We start from the raw sequence: 13,655 nt of genomic DNA on the forward strand, positions 1-13,655 counted from the left end.
ATTTTCACTTTATGACAGATATTTGAGAAATCATGGGAATATAACAAAGAAAAGTTTTGTAGATCTGGAAAAGGCATATGACAAGGTGCCAAGAGAAAAGCTATTCCAAACGTGGCAGTTATATGGTGTTATGGGGCATTATTGGGATTATTGGTAAACGTTGTACGCCACCAGTATTATTAGTGCGGGGGATTTTTCTTGCCTAAACTAAATTACGAAATCGTTATTATTAGACCTAGTAACCTGCAGAGAGAAGAAAAATGGCCCCGGCATTGTCATTCCATGATTTTAATTTAGATTTCAGTCGTTTCGTTAAGTGTGAGGTCTGTTATATGTATTCCTTCGATTACATAAATGATTTGTGGATGTTTAGTGCGGATGGAAGAAGGGTGTGTGCGAAGTGTGACCTGAACGAGGAACTGATGAATGCAAATATGAAATTGATGACAGAAAGTGCTAGTACTGATTGTGTCACGAGTGCACGCTTGAAAGAGAAGGATGGTGAGAAAGAGAGGCGAAAAGTGTTAAAAAATCAGGAAAAAAGAATAAGAGCGACTTGAAAACCGTAACGGATGTTAAAAGGGACGAAAGTGAGGCGGAAAGAAACAAAATTGAGAGAACGAATGAAAGTAGGAATGGCGTGACGCAGAAATCGCAAGTAAAAGAAATCGAAAGAATAAATGATGGCGAAAAAAGAATGAATGATGGCAAAAGTTGGATGCATGTTGGACTGAAAGTACTGAAACAAAGAAAGATGAATGACAGTAAAAGTGAGAAGAATGATAGCAAAAGTTGGACGCATGTTAGTCCGAAAGTACGGAAACAAAGAAAGATAAATGAGAGAGAAAGTGAGAAGAATGATAGTGAAAGTTGGACGTATGTTGGACCGAAAGTACGGAAACGAAGGATGAATGAGAGGGAAAGTGAGAAGAGGGGGTCGAGAGTTAGAAAGTTAGAAAGATTTAATGATAGAGAGAATGTGTCGCGAGATTCGGAAAGTGAATTGGATTGGATGAGGCAAGAAATGAAATGGATGCGGAATGAAATTAAGAGAATTCAGGTCAAAACTATTAAAATAAATCATGATGGCATGAAAGAGTTAACGAAAGATGAGCGAGTGGCGTTGTATAGTGACTCCATTATTAAAGGTGTGCTAGGGCAGCACTTCCCAAACTGTGGGCCGCGGCCCCCTTGGGGGCCATAGGTTTTGTTGAGGGGGGCCGTGAAATAATGAAAACAAATTTAAAATGTTTTAAGACTAAGTATATTTTTTTTATTTTAAAAGAAACTTTTATTATTTCTTTTTTGGCATTTTTAGTATTTAACTTTTATTTCTTTTTTGTTATTTTTTATATTTTAATGGAAAAATTCACACATTGGTGTTGATTCACAAACTTTGCTTCCTGCGTATTTCGGCGCTTAATGAATAATAGTAAATATTGCTTATTCATATGTTTCATTTCAAAGTGGTTAGTTGTATTTACTTTGAATTCTCTCCAGGGAAATTCTTAAATCTTTCTGTCCCTTTCATAATGTGTTCGTAATCAGGGACTGTTGATATTGACTTTATATACATATCAAAACTCGTTTTATATTATCACTGTCATCCGAGCTAGTTTTCTGTTACCAATAAAAGTTTCGCATATACTTCACGCATGAAAAAAAGCTTAAACAAGTTCATGTGGGGATATAGTAACTCGCTTGCAGTGGTAAACAACATGCCCTCCCTAAGAGCCACTATATTGCAGAGGCAATAAAAATAAGTACTTTTATTATGCCAGTGAATAAGGTATGAGGAGTCTGTGTAATATATTTCTCAACAAATAGTGCAATTAGAGACAACTGGGATAAAAACAGACTAATTAATGAATCACATGTCCCCTTATACAGAAACTATGCTGTATAGACTGAAACAAAACCATATGTTGCATGGGCAAACACAGTATCTAACTAAAAACTATTGTTATTAATTAGATGTATGTGAGTTCGATTTCCCAAGGCAGCAATAAAATTCAACCGAACGTGTTAAAATTCGTAAAAGTGTTAAAACTAAGTAATATATATATATAGTTTTTTGAAGAATTAAATGACTAGAACTGAGATTTAAGTAAAAAGGTTTTAATATAAAGTCTGCTGGGAAAAATCAACTAACATCTTCCGTTGCAGTGATGAAGTAGAGAGAAAAATTGTGGAATCTAGAGAAATCATCTTCAATCCTATTCATCTAAATAACAACTTAAGCTACAACCTCCCAGATAGTCATTCAGCTGTAATCATGTACTGGCGTTCACGTGATGCAGCAAGCATGCACTCTCCCAACAATGCAACAAACGAAAGAACAGCTTCAAATACTACAACATTTTAATACTAATTATGTATAAAGACTGTCTATGTTGTTCATAGTCTTTTAACCCTCAATGTTTAGTGTTTTTTCTTTTATAATGGCACCTGAAGAAGGCAGTTACAGGCCGAAACTAGTAGTGTATTTATATTAAAACTTTTTTACTTAAATCTCGGTTCTAGTCATTTAATTCTTCAAAAAAACTATGTATGTTAACCGAGTCAATGAGCATTCTATCATATATATATATATATATATAATGAATGTTATGGCACTTTCACATATGGAATTTGGTTGAAGAGAGTTAGCATTTCAACTCAATTGTCAGCTATGCTTTTATTTTTCGGTTGCGCGATCTTTTGTTAATTCCGCACCAATCATATGCACGTTTTAATAAACAGACTGCCTTTGCTGTCTGTTTCGCGTTAGGCTTAATTACCGTAAAAGGAGAAAAGTCACAAAAGTGAAAAATGTTCCTGGTCCGGGGGATTCCCTTATTCAGGTAATATTCACTAATTTCATGTTATCAGTCTGTGGCGTGCCAGTATCGGTAAGTGGTGATATTATTTGATCTATTCTACGTTAAAAAATTTAACCCTGAGATGGATAAGTGATTGATTTAAAAAAAAAAAAAAAAAAAAAAAAAAAAAAAAAAAAAAAAAAAAAAAAAAATTCCCACGAACAATCAGAAGAAGCAGAAACAGACTAAAAAAAAAAAGGACAGTATTTCATATTTTACCAAAACAGCCCGCATCGTCTTCAGAACTAAACGGTAAGAGGCAAAAAATGTAATATATGCATTTGATTTTTGCAGTATTCGCTGTGTATGTTTTGTATTGAATATAAATACAATAAATATTATAATAATATATCTCTTACGATTTTTTTTTTTCGAGGGAGGCCGTGAAATATTTTAATTTTTGCAAAGGGGACCCTGACATCCAGAAGTTTGGGAAGCACTGTGCTAGAGGATAAAATGCACAAGGTATGTTTTCCAGGCGGTAAAATGAGTAGAGTGATTGAGGCATTGAATATGAGGAGGGAGCGAGCAAAAGAATTAATTGTATTAATTGGTACAAATGATTTGAGAGAGAACAAAGAGCATGTCAAAATGAATATCAGGAGACTGCTTGGAAAGATAAAAGAGAATAGTGTGACAGGAAGGATAGTCAGTGTGTTGCCTAGGTATGATTGTGGCGAAATGAGGCGGAGAGCAAGGATTATGAATGATATTCTGGCTGAAATGTGTGAGGAGATGGCAGTACAGTTTGTTAATGTGTGGAATGAGTTTGAGGGACAAAGTGAGCTGTATGGAAGCGATGGACTGCATTTGAGTGGTTATGGTGCGAGTCGCGTGGAGAGACTGCTGCTGGAAGGTAGAGAAGTGAATAGAGAGAATGAATCAGATCGAGAGGGGAGTGATGTGGAAAAGCAGGAGAGATTGAAGAAGTGGAAATGAATGAGGAAGTTAGTGGTATGAGTATAGAAAATGAGAGAATAGGTGTGCAAGAGGAGCAGGGAAATGGGGAGGCTCAGAGTGGACAAGGGTACACAGCGTGAGAAAGGTGGATGCTCCAAGAGGAGGTGAGAGCATGTGTAGGCAGGAAAGTAATGGGATGACCAGGGATCAAGAGGAAACGGATGGAATTGCAAAGGGTTCTAAAATGAAGAAGCAGAAAGGGAAATGGCCCCAGTCCAACATGGAGAGATCACATCGAGTGAGTGGTATCAGTGGAACTAGCTGTAGATCCAGAAATGAGTTGTTGTGTTTGTATACCAATCTAGAAGTATAAGAAACAAGGCAGATGAAATGGTTGCACTAATTGCATCTGTGCACCCAGAGATTGTCGGAATAAGTGAGACATGGTTAGATGAGGACGACATCCTGACAGGAATAGAGATGTGTTTCCTGAGGATAGAAGAGGTAAAAAGGGAGGGGGGAGTACTATTGATGATAGAGAAAGAATTATGTCCATACAAGGTAGAGATGCAAGAGGGAAATAGGGCCAGTGGTTTTTGAGGCAGTATGGTGTGAGATAGAGGTGAATAGAATCAAATACCTGGTGGGATGTTATAGACCTGGTAATGTGGATGGTGGTGGTGATAGTGAAATGTATAGTCAAATAAGCCAAGCAAATAAGAAAAGAGTGATCATTATGGGTGATTTTAATTATGGGAATATAGACTGGAATGAAGCGATAGCAACTGGAAGTAAAGAAAATGAGTTTCTTGAGTTTTTGAGGGATAACTACCTCAGACAGTATGTAACAGAGGGCACACGAGGATTAAGGGTCTTGGATTTGGTCATCTCATCAGAGGATGTAATTATAAATGATGTGTGAAATCATCCACCAATTGGTGCATGAGGTGATTGCCAGCAGTGCAAGGACCCCTGTGAAAAAAGGGTATATGTGGAACTACAAGGGGGTGATTATGAAGAGCTCAGGAGACAGCGTGCAGGTGTAGCATGGAATGAGGAGTTAGCTGGAAAAGAGATCAGTGCAGCTTGGGGGATTTTCAAAAACTATTTAGTGGATGCAATGTCTAAATGTATACCATGGGTGAGAAGGTTAAATAAGGTAGGTGTGAGATGGATGAATAAAGAGATTAAGCATGCGATACAGAGAAAAAGGGCATTGTGGAGGCAGCATAAGAGAAGTGGAAGTAACCAATTTCATGAGGTCTACAAAGACCAGGCAAGGAGGGTGACTTGGTTGGTGAGAGTAGCTAAAGAGAGGTATGAACAGCAGTTAGCTAATGAAGCCAAAAAGAATCCTAGGAAATTCTTTCGATATGTAGCCAGCAAAAGAAAGAATGATTATGGAAGGATGACATTGATTGGAGGAAATCGTATAAAGACAGCTGTTGCAGAATGTGTGGTGGAGATACTTAATGAGCAGTTCATAAAGATCTTTCAATCTTGTGAATGTGACTTCATGGAGAGATTAAGAGCAGTTCATGATGATTGGGAGGAGAGACTGACTGTAAGTGAGCAAGAGGTGTTTGGGGAGTTGAGTAAACTACATGTAAATAAGGCTGGGGGACTTGATAATATATCACCCGTATTCTGAAGGAATGTTTCAGAGAATTGACACCTGCCTTGACATATTTTTTTAATATGAGTCTTGCACTTGGTCAAGTTCCTAAAGAGTGGAAGGAGGGCAAGATTGTGCCACTTCATAAAGGAAGTGATCGAACTCAAGCATCAAACTATAGGCCTATCTCTCTATCAAGTGTTGTGGTTAAGTTGTTGGAGAAGCTTGTGAGAACTAGGATCCAGAGTTGGGTTGACAACAATGGTATAATCCTTGATGGACAGCATGGATTTGCTAAAGGAAGGTCATGTTTTAGTAATCTACTTACTTATTAAAATAAAGTGACTGCTTCCTTGGACAGAGCAGAAGGATACACATTAATATACTCTGATTTCGCAAAAGCTTTTCATAGAGTACCTCATGATAAGTTGACAGTCAAATTAGAGCAGATAGGGTTGGATATTAGATTAGTGCATTGGATTGGAGACTGGCTATCTGATAGGTATCAACAAGTTGTGTATGGGGGTGCAATATCCAGGAAAAGGAAAGTCACTAGTGGAGTGCCTCAGGGGTCTGTTTGGGGGCCATTACTGTTTAACTTGTATATTAATGATATTGGCGAAGATTTGGATGGAGATATTCAGTTCTCTGCAGATGATGCAAAGTTGGGACGAACCATAAAGAGTAGTGAAGATGTGGTGCCTTGCAAGAAGACTTGAATAAATTGAGTGATTGGGCAAGCAAATGGGGATGTAAGTTCAATGTTGCAAAATGTAAGGTTTTAAAATTTGGAAAACAAAGATGGGATGCAGAATTTATGCTTGGTGAGAATATATTGTTGGAAGTAGAGGAAATAAGAGATCTGGAGGTGATAGTGGATAAGGATCTAAAATTTAGGGGACACATCACCAAAATTGTGAAGACAACACAAAGACTTCTGGAAATGATGCGGAGGACACTGACGTGTAGAAGTAGGTAGATTCTTGTTCCATTGTATAAGGCTTTGATTAGGCCACACATGGACTATTGTGCCCAGATTTGATCACCGGGTTTACAGAAGGATGAAGAGATGTTGGAGAGGGTTCAAAGGCGACTGATTAAGGTAGTTTCTGACCTCTGGAATGTTGAGTATGAGGAAAGATTGAAAAGATGTAATTTGCAGAGTCTAGTGGAGAGAAGGAAGAGAGGAGATATGATAGAGACCTAACAGTTGGTAAGGGGTTGTTATAAGATCAGTGGTGGAGAAGTTCTACAGAGAATAGTGGGAGAACCAGAGGTCATCCCTGGAAGCTGTATAAGGAGGCTGTGAGTAGGGGAGTGAGAGCCAGGTTTTTTTCGTGCAGAGTTGTGAATGATTGGAATGCCTTGCCTGAGCATGTGGTGTCTGCAAGGAGTTTGAATGTGTTTAAGACACGGTATGATGAGATGTGTACGAGATAAAAGGACTTCCTAGATGAGTCTTTGACTCCATGAGGTCTTGTTTAATAATAATAATAATTATATCAAGCAATACTTAGTCTTTATTCGAGTTGTAAGTCAGCAGTTAGAATTGAAGGAAGTATAGGAAGATGGTTTAATGTTAAATATGTTGTCAGACAAGGATGTACATTATTCCCTCTCTTATTCATTTTCTATATGGATCACGTTATGAAGGAAAGTGGTATTAAACTTGATATCAAAATTGGAGTTGTTAATCTCAGCTCTTTGCTTTATGCGGATGATGTTATACTTCTAAATAAATCCGCTACAACTCCTACATGATTCAAGATTCTCTGACTAAATTGAATAGCTGTTATAATAGATATGGTATGAAGGTCAGCAATAAAAAGACAAAGACGATGAAAATAGGCAGAATCATTGAAAATGTTAACTGTGTTGTGAATGGAGAACCTATGGAACAAATGAAACATTTCAGCCTTGGGCATGATTTTTACTGAAGATGGTAAATTAAATATAGAAATAGACAACAGAATCAGCAAAGCTGGTATGATAGGAAGTCAGTTGAATAAATTCATATGGAATAAGAGAGAAATTAGTTGGAACACAAAATTAGCTGTATACAAGACAGTGTTCAAACCAATTTTAACTTATGGATCTGAGAGCTGGGTTAGAAGTAAAACATTTGACCAATGACTAGAGACCGCAGATATGAGAGTCATGAGAAAGATTAGGGGCATGAACAGATTGCATTAATGGCAATATCATTAAAAACGATGATATTAGGAAAGAACTATATTGTCAGCATCCAGGAATGCATTATCAGAGCTAATCTCAGATGATATGGTCACTTAACCAGAATGGGAGATGATAGATTAGCGAAACAAGTGCTCTCTGCCAGGTTGGCAGGAAAAAGACCCAGAGGAAGACCAAGATATAGGTGGATTGATACAGTATAAAATGCCTTTAGAAGACAGAAATATAAGACCTGATAATATTGGAGTCTTGACATTTAACAGACTGATTTGGAAGAAAATTGTAGATAGGGAGTTAGTAATGATGTAAATTTTTCATGTAGTACTATCATATCCTGTACACACCTTGAAGGTATATATCAAGAATTTGATGATATTAATGATCTTTTTTCATCATAAAATGAAAGTTCGAGATAAAATGCACTCATACTGCTCTTCACTCATTAACTAATCAGCTAAGAGCTGACTGAATACAAGTTCCATTCTGTGAGCCATAGATTTAAATCCCACTCTGGCTTAAACATCTAGACATTTGTGCTCAAAGTGTTCAAAACCTTTAGATGTTCATAGAGATCACCCTGTTTATTGGAAATACTATAAAATCTTGTTTGGTTTCTAAGATCAGCATTTCCAGATTATCTGATTCATAGTCCCCACGTATTAGTGAACTATCTACTGTAACAAACAGTTCCTGGTCACTAGTGGTTTGCTATAGTGAGAGTTCACTATAGCAAACTTCAACCTTAGTGTCACCTCCGTTTTGGTTCCTACTGATGAGACCTCAAAGGTCGAAACCGTTTGGGTAGTGACCCATGATCCTTCCCATAATGGATAGCATTATGGGAAGGGCCATGGGTCACTGCCCAAACGGTTTCAAGCTTTGAGGTCTCATCAGTGGGAACCAGACCCCGGAGGTGATACTAAGGTTGAAGTAATGCCGAGTCATAATTTCTTATGAGTTGCCAAAAGGTGTCACACTTTATTATTAAAATACTCTGGATTAGAGATATTTGTTGGATGTTTTTTCCACTTGTTGATGCTATAAATGAAAGATACCAAGAAATTATATACTTGGTTTGCGCCTGAAGTATTTTCAGGACTAGGACAACTTGTATATAGAAACTGCATCTGTATTGTAGGTAAATGTTAATAAAATCATATGTAATATTTACTTTGTTATATGCAGTAAGGATATGTTGTTTCATGAAACTTTTGTTCCAGTTTATTATATACAGGAATACCTCGATTATCATGGTTTATAATTTGATACCAAAATTCCAATTATTGCACTCCAAATTCGAATTATCGCAGTCGCGAGATGTAGCCCACTACATATGCAACTAGTTTGAGTTGCCACTCTCCAGGTATCACTCTCTTGTAGCACTTCGTTTTTCTCTGACGGCGCCTTGTCACCACTTACCAGTAACTATCCGCCCTTGTCTGAAGTACATGTGGATATTTATTTCTCTTGTTATTTACCCCTACAATGAATGCTAAAAGAAACAAAGATGATTTCAAGTCTACAGCTATCAAGAAATCAAGAAGAAACGTAGAGTGATCAGCTTAGAAGATAAGTTGCATATGATAAGTATGAAGCAGGCATAACCAAAGCCAAAATTGCAAGAGAGTACGGTCTAAATGAATCAACTGTTCGCCATATTTTAGACCACGCTGCAAACTTTAGGGCTTCGATCTAGGACTAAAAGAAATTGAAAAAGGTGATGTTCAGGACCTGCTTCAGTCACATGATTATTAGCTGGATGATGAAGACCTAATTAACCTTGAGAGAGAACGTGCTTGCGATGCTCAAATCGATGATAATGACGAACAAATTGACTTGGCACCGAAGGAATTTACCCTCAAAGAAATGGACAAAATGTTTAGAATTGCTGAAAATTCTAAAGAAAAAATCTTGAGTTGCGATCCTAATCTCGAGCGATCACTGAAAGTTCTTCAGGAAATTGAAAATTCCATCCGTTGCTACCGAGTTTTATATGAAGAAAAAAGAAAGAAAAACTTCCACCAGACAACTCTACACCAATTTTTATCAAAGAAAGAATAATTGTATGTACTGTATGTACATACAATTATTCTTTGTATGTACATACATAAGTACTACACATTATATATAAGTACTCCTTATATATAAATAAAGATTAAAGAATAATCTTGTTTTTTTTAATGAACCATTCATTTTTTACTTAACACATTTAACACATTTCTTTTTTACTTGATATGTAAAATTTAATTAATAGATTTGAAAAATCCTTGGCATTGATCACCCATTTTACACGCATTATTTATCCCGATTATTGCGGTATTTTTCGTGGCAACAATAACCGCGATAATCGAGGTATTCCTGTATATAAAATGTGTGTGTGTGTGTCAGATCAAAATATAAAATGTATTCTTTTATTTTATTGTGAAAAACATTGGTCTGCACTGTTCTTTCATTGAGCATATCATTTAAAAATCTTAAAAGTAGTTACTTTCAAGATTTCATCCAGAATATCCATGTCTAGTTTTTTTAATCTCCAATTTCTTTTACTTTGAATTTACCATAATTTTTAAACTTTTCAATAGCCTCCATATCATGTTTGACCAATTATATCTAGAATTTTCTTATCAGTGTTTGAATGAAGTTTGTTTAGCTACTTTTACATATAATTGAGCAGTCTTGCATTTTTTCCTATTCTCTCAGGGCACTTGCTGGCATACAAACATTTTATATCTTTAGTGCTACTTCTTTATTTGGATTTTTTTATCCTTGCAAACAACTTTTTCACATGCCTTGCTGCCCGAACCAACCAATATCTTCTTTAGGCTTTGCCACTGAATCTCCAAAGTTCAGTTTGTTTTCTGACTCATTTTTTCTCCAGTAATATTTGTATATTTGTGTGTGTATTCACCTCAAAGTTGCTCAACTTTAATGCATATTTTTTTTTCAATATTAGCATTTTTATAGTGTTCAAAACTAAATTGTTATCACTAAATAAATATGTTTTGAGAAAATTGGAAGAAAAGAACAAAGCTGACAATAACGGTAAGTAGCTGCTGGATTTGAATTCAGAATATGGACTGTTCATTACAGATACCCTGTTCTAACATTTATGTTAGATGTATATATAAATTCACATGAAGAGAATATGAAAGAATTGTTGACAATGACATCTTCACAATGACATACTCAATATCCTGAATCACATCTTGATTCAGGATATTGAGTATACAGAGGATCTGAAATAGAAAGCGATAACTATTTCCCATTTCCTATTCAGATTCTCTGCATACTTCTATATTCCAAACTAATGCAAAAATAGTCTCTTTTACACGTGATAATATGCTAATAAGCTTCAGGATACCCAAACCACCAGTTAGTCTCTGTAAAATTGCTGCATTAATTGGGTTAATGAAGAATAGCGATGAATTTCAAGCCCTAAAAATAGAAGGAAACAATTAGCTAGTAGATTTTCAGTACCTTGGTTTCTACAGTGATACTCTGACATAGTGAAAAGGAAGCGTGAAGCTCTTCAGTATCATTTCAGCCCATTTCAAAGCAGTATAGAAAACCTCTCACTCCAACATACTGACATAACGGTCAGTTTTTATGTCTCCTCCCTATTCACAAATGTCCCACTCAAGGAAACCTTAGAGCTCATCCAAGCCAATTTTCCTCCTGATATCTCAGCTATTTCAGTTCACAATGAACTCAGGCTATTTCGTTTTGGCAAGGAAAATTCTACAAACAGATAGGAGGGGACAGCCATGGGTTCACCACTCCCCCACCTCTGGCCAACTTCTTTATGGAGACTTTTGAAGAGAAAGCCTTAAATTCAGTCCCAAAAAAAACCCCACTGTTTGGCTTCACTACGTTGATGATGTGTTCACTATTTGGCCACATGGTTCAGATACACTCCACTCCTTAGCACACTTAAGGAGTGGAGTGTATCTGAACCCTTTCCTAGGCACTCTAATCACTCGCCAGCCTGATGAATCCTTGACTTTCTCTGTTTACAGTAAATCCACCCATACAGGCAGATACATTGACCAGCAATCCCCCCCCCCCATCACCACAACAATATGGTGTTATAAAAACACGATATAACAGGGCAAAATTAATTTGTTCAGATGACAATGCCCTAACCACTGAACTAAACCACATCTTTAACACTTTCTTAGCCAATGGCTACAACCCCAAAAAAATAAAACCAGTTAACCACAACCCCCCATAACAAAGATTACACTAAATCCATTCACCATTCCCTATATCTGGGGCAACTCTGTTGTTTCTAGAGTCCTAACCAAAATCTTAAAAAAATATGACCTGACTTCTTGTTATTACAAACCATATAAAAAATTGGCATCCCATATCTGCTCCACCAAAGACCAATCACTTCCCATAGAGCTACCTGGGGTATACCAGGTCCCTTGCAGCTGTAAACTGTCCTACTTTGGCCAAACAGGAAGGACAGCAAATGATGGCAGGATTTCAGAACACAAAGACTACATCCAGTTTCACTGGTACAGCCACTCTGGGCTTGCAGACCATGCTCTGGATACCTGCCACAGAATACTTTGGAAGAAAGCCATGTTAATACACCACAGAAAATTTAAATATGAAAGGTTGTTCATGGAATCAGCCTTAGCTCTAAAAAAAACTTTCCAAACCTCCACAAATTTGGGTGCATGAGACTGCCCTAAATTTGGGAAGCTTGCATCTTGAGAACTTCAGCCCAACAGCCAAGACAACCCAATATAGGCCACTCGTGGGCACCTTTAGGACTCTAGGAACAACAGTAGTTTTCTCTCTTCTGCTTCATTTGCTTTTTGTAGTGCCCCATGTACGTGTCATAGTTGTATGTTCCCATGAAGATGGCAATGTGGCATTGCCGAAATATAGGAGGTATTTATTAAAGTTTCTTTTAATTAATAGTCCAGTATACGTTGTAAATTCCTTAAATAATTTAATAGTTAATAGTCATTTAAGCCTAACTAATATATGGAAATCCAAACTCTTCATCCCAACCACAAAGTCCTATTTGCATATTTATATTGGCATATTTAATTGCCCTATATTCAGCCCATTCTCAAAAAGCACAAGCAATCACTGCCATCTAACTACTGCCCTATCTCACTCACTTCAGTCCTGTCTAAAGTAATGGAAAAAATCATCAATTCCCAACTCCTACACTATCTTGAAGGTACCCATCTAATAAATGACCACCAGTATGGATTCTATCACTGCCGATCAACAGGAGATATGTTCACACATGTTGTTGCCCATCTCTGACATATGCCATGGTGAAGTTTGGTGAATCCCAAGCAAGTGGTTTTGCACTTGATATCTCCAAAGCTTGTGAGTGGGTCTGGTACAAAAGCTTACTAAGCAAACTCTCATCATTTGGTCTGTCTTAGGACTTCTACAGTTGGATTGCCAGTTTTCTGTCTGGGTGCACACTATATGTGATGGTGGTCAGTTTGGGTCCCTCTCATTTAATACAATCTCCATAGTTACGATGAAAAGCCAAACGGCTATTTTTTTCTGGCGAGGTTGATACATTATAAGGGGATAAAAATCCCTCATTGTTTTTCAGCCAGTAAGCGAAACTACGATCTGAACGTTTCATGCCAACGAACTGTCGGCAGATCCAAGCGTATATGACCGCTTGGTAGTGCAACACCACGGCAATCATTGCAAAGGTGGAGCAAACTCCCTCACTATTCTTGATATTTTCTCATAATGTAAAACACACAGCTTCTAAGAGATGTAGTACTACTTTACATTATGAGGTGAGGTCACTACCCAGACCGGTTTCAACCTTTATTGAGGTCTCATCAGTGAGTAGCTAGACCTAGAATATGTGTTGCACTACCAAGCGATAGTGAGGGAGCTTGCTCCACCTTTGCAACGATTGCCGTGGTGTTGTACTACCAAGCGGTCATATACGCTTGGATCTGCCGACAGTTCGTTGGCATGAAACGTTCAGATCGTAGTTTTCGATCGTAGTTTCGCTTACTGGCTGAAAAACAATGAGGGATTTTTATCCCCTTATAACGAATCTCCATAGTTGTTGTTGTTGTTGTTAC

At 37.2% G+C, this 13,655-nt stretch overlaps 1 protein-coding gene across 2 annotated transcripts in view; it reads left to right on the top strand.

Annotated features, from left to right (window-relative positions):
- Positions 1–13,655, top strand: part of LOC150109676 (low-density lipoprotein receptor-related protein 1B-like) — a 361,753-nt gene that overhangs the window by 300,379 nt on the left and 47,719 nt on the right. The window lies entirely within an intron of this gene.

The sequence above is a fragment of the Typopeltis vanoorti genome, chromosome 2 (assembly GCF_054136105.1).
Source record: "Typopeltis vanoorti isolate ZY-2024b chromosome 2, IOZ_Tvanoo_1.0, whole genome shotgun sequence".
In the NCBI taxonomy this organism is placed as follows: domain Eukaryota; kingdom Metazoa; phylum Arthropoda; class Arachnida; order Uropygi; family Thelyphonidae; genus Typopeltis; species Typopeltis vanoorti.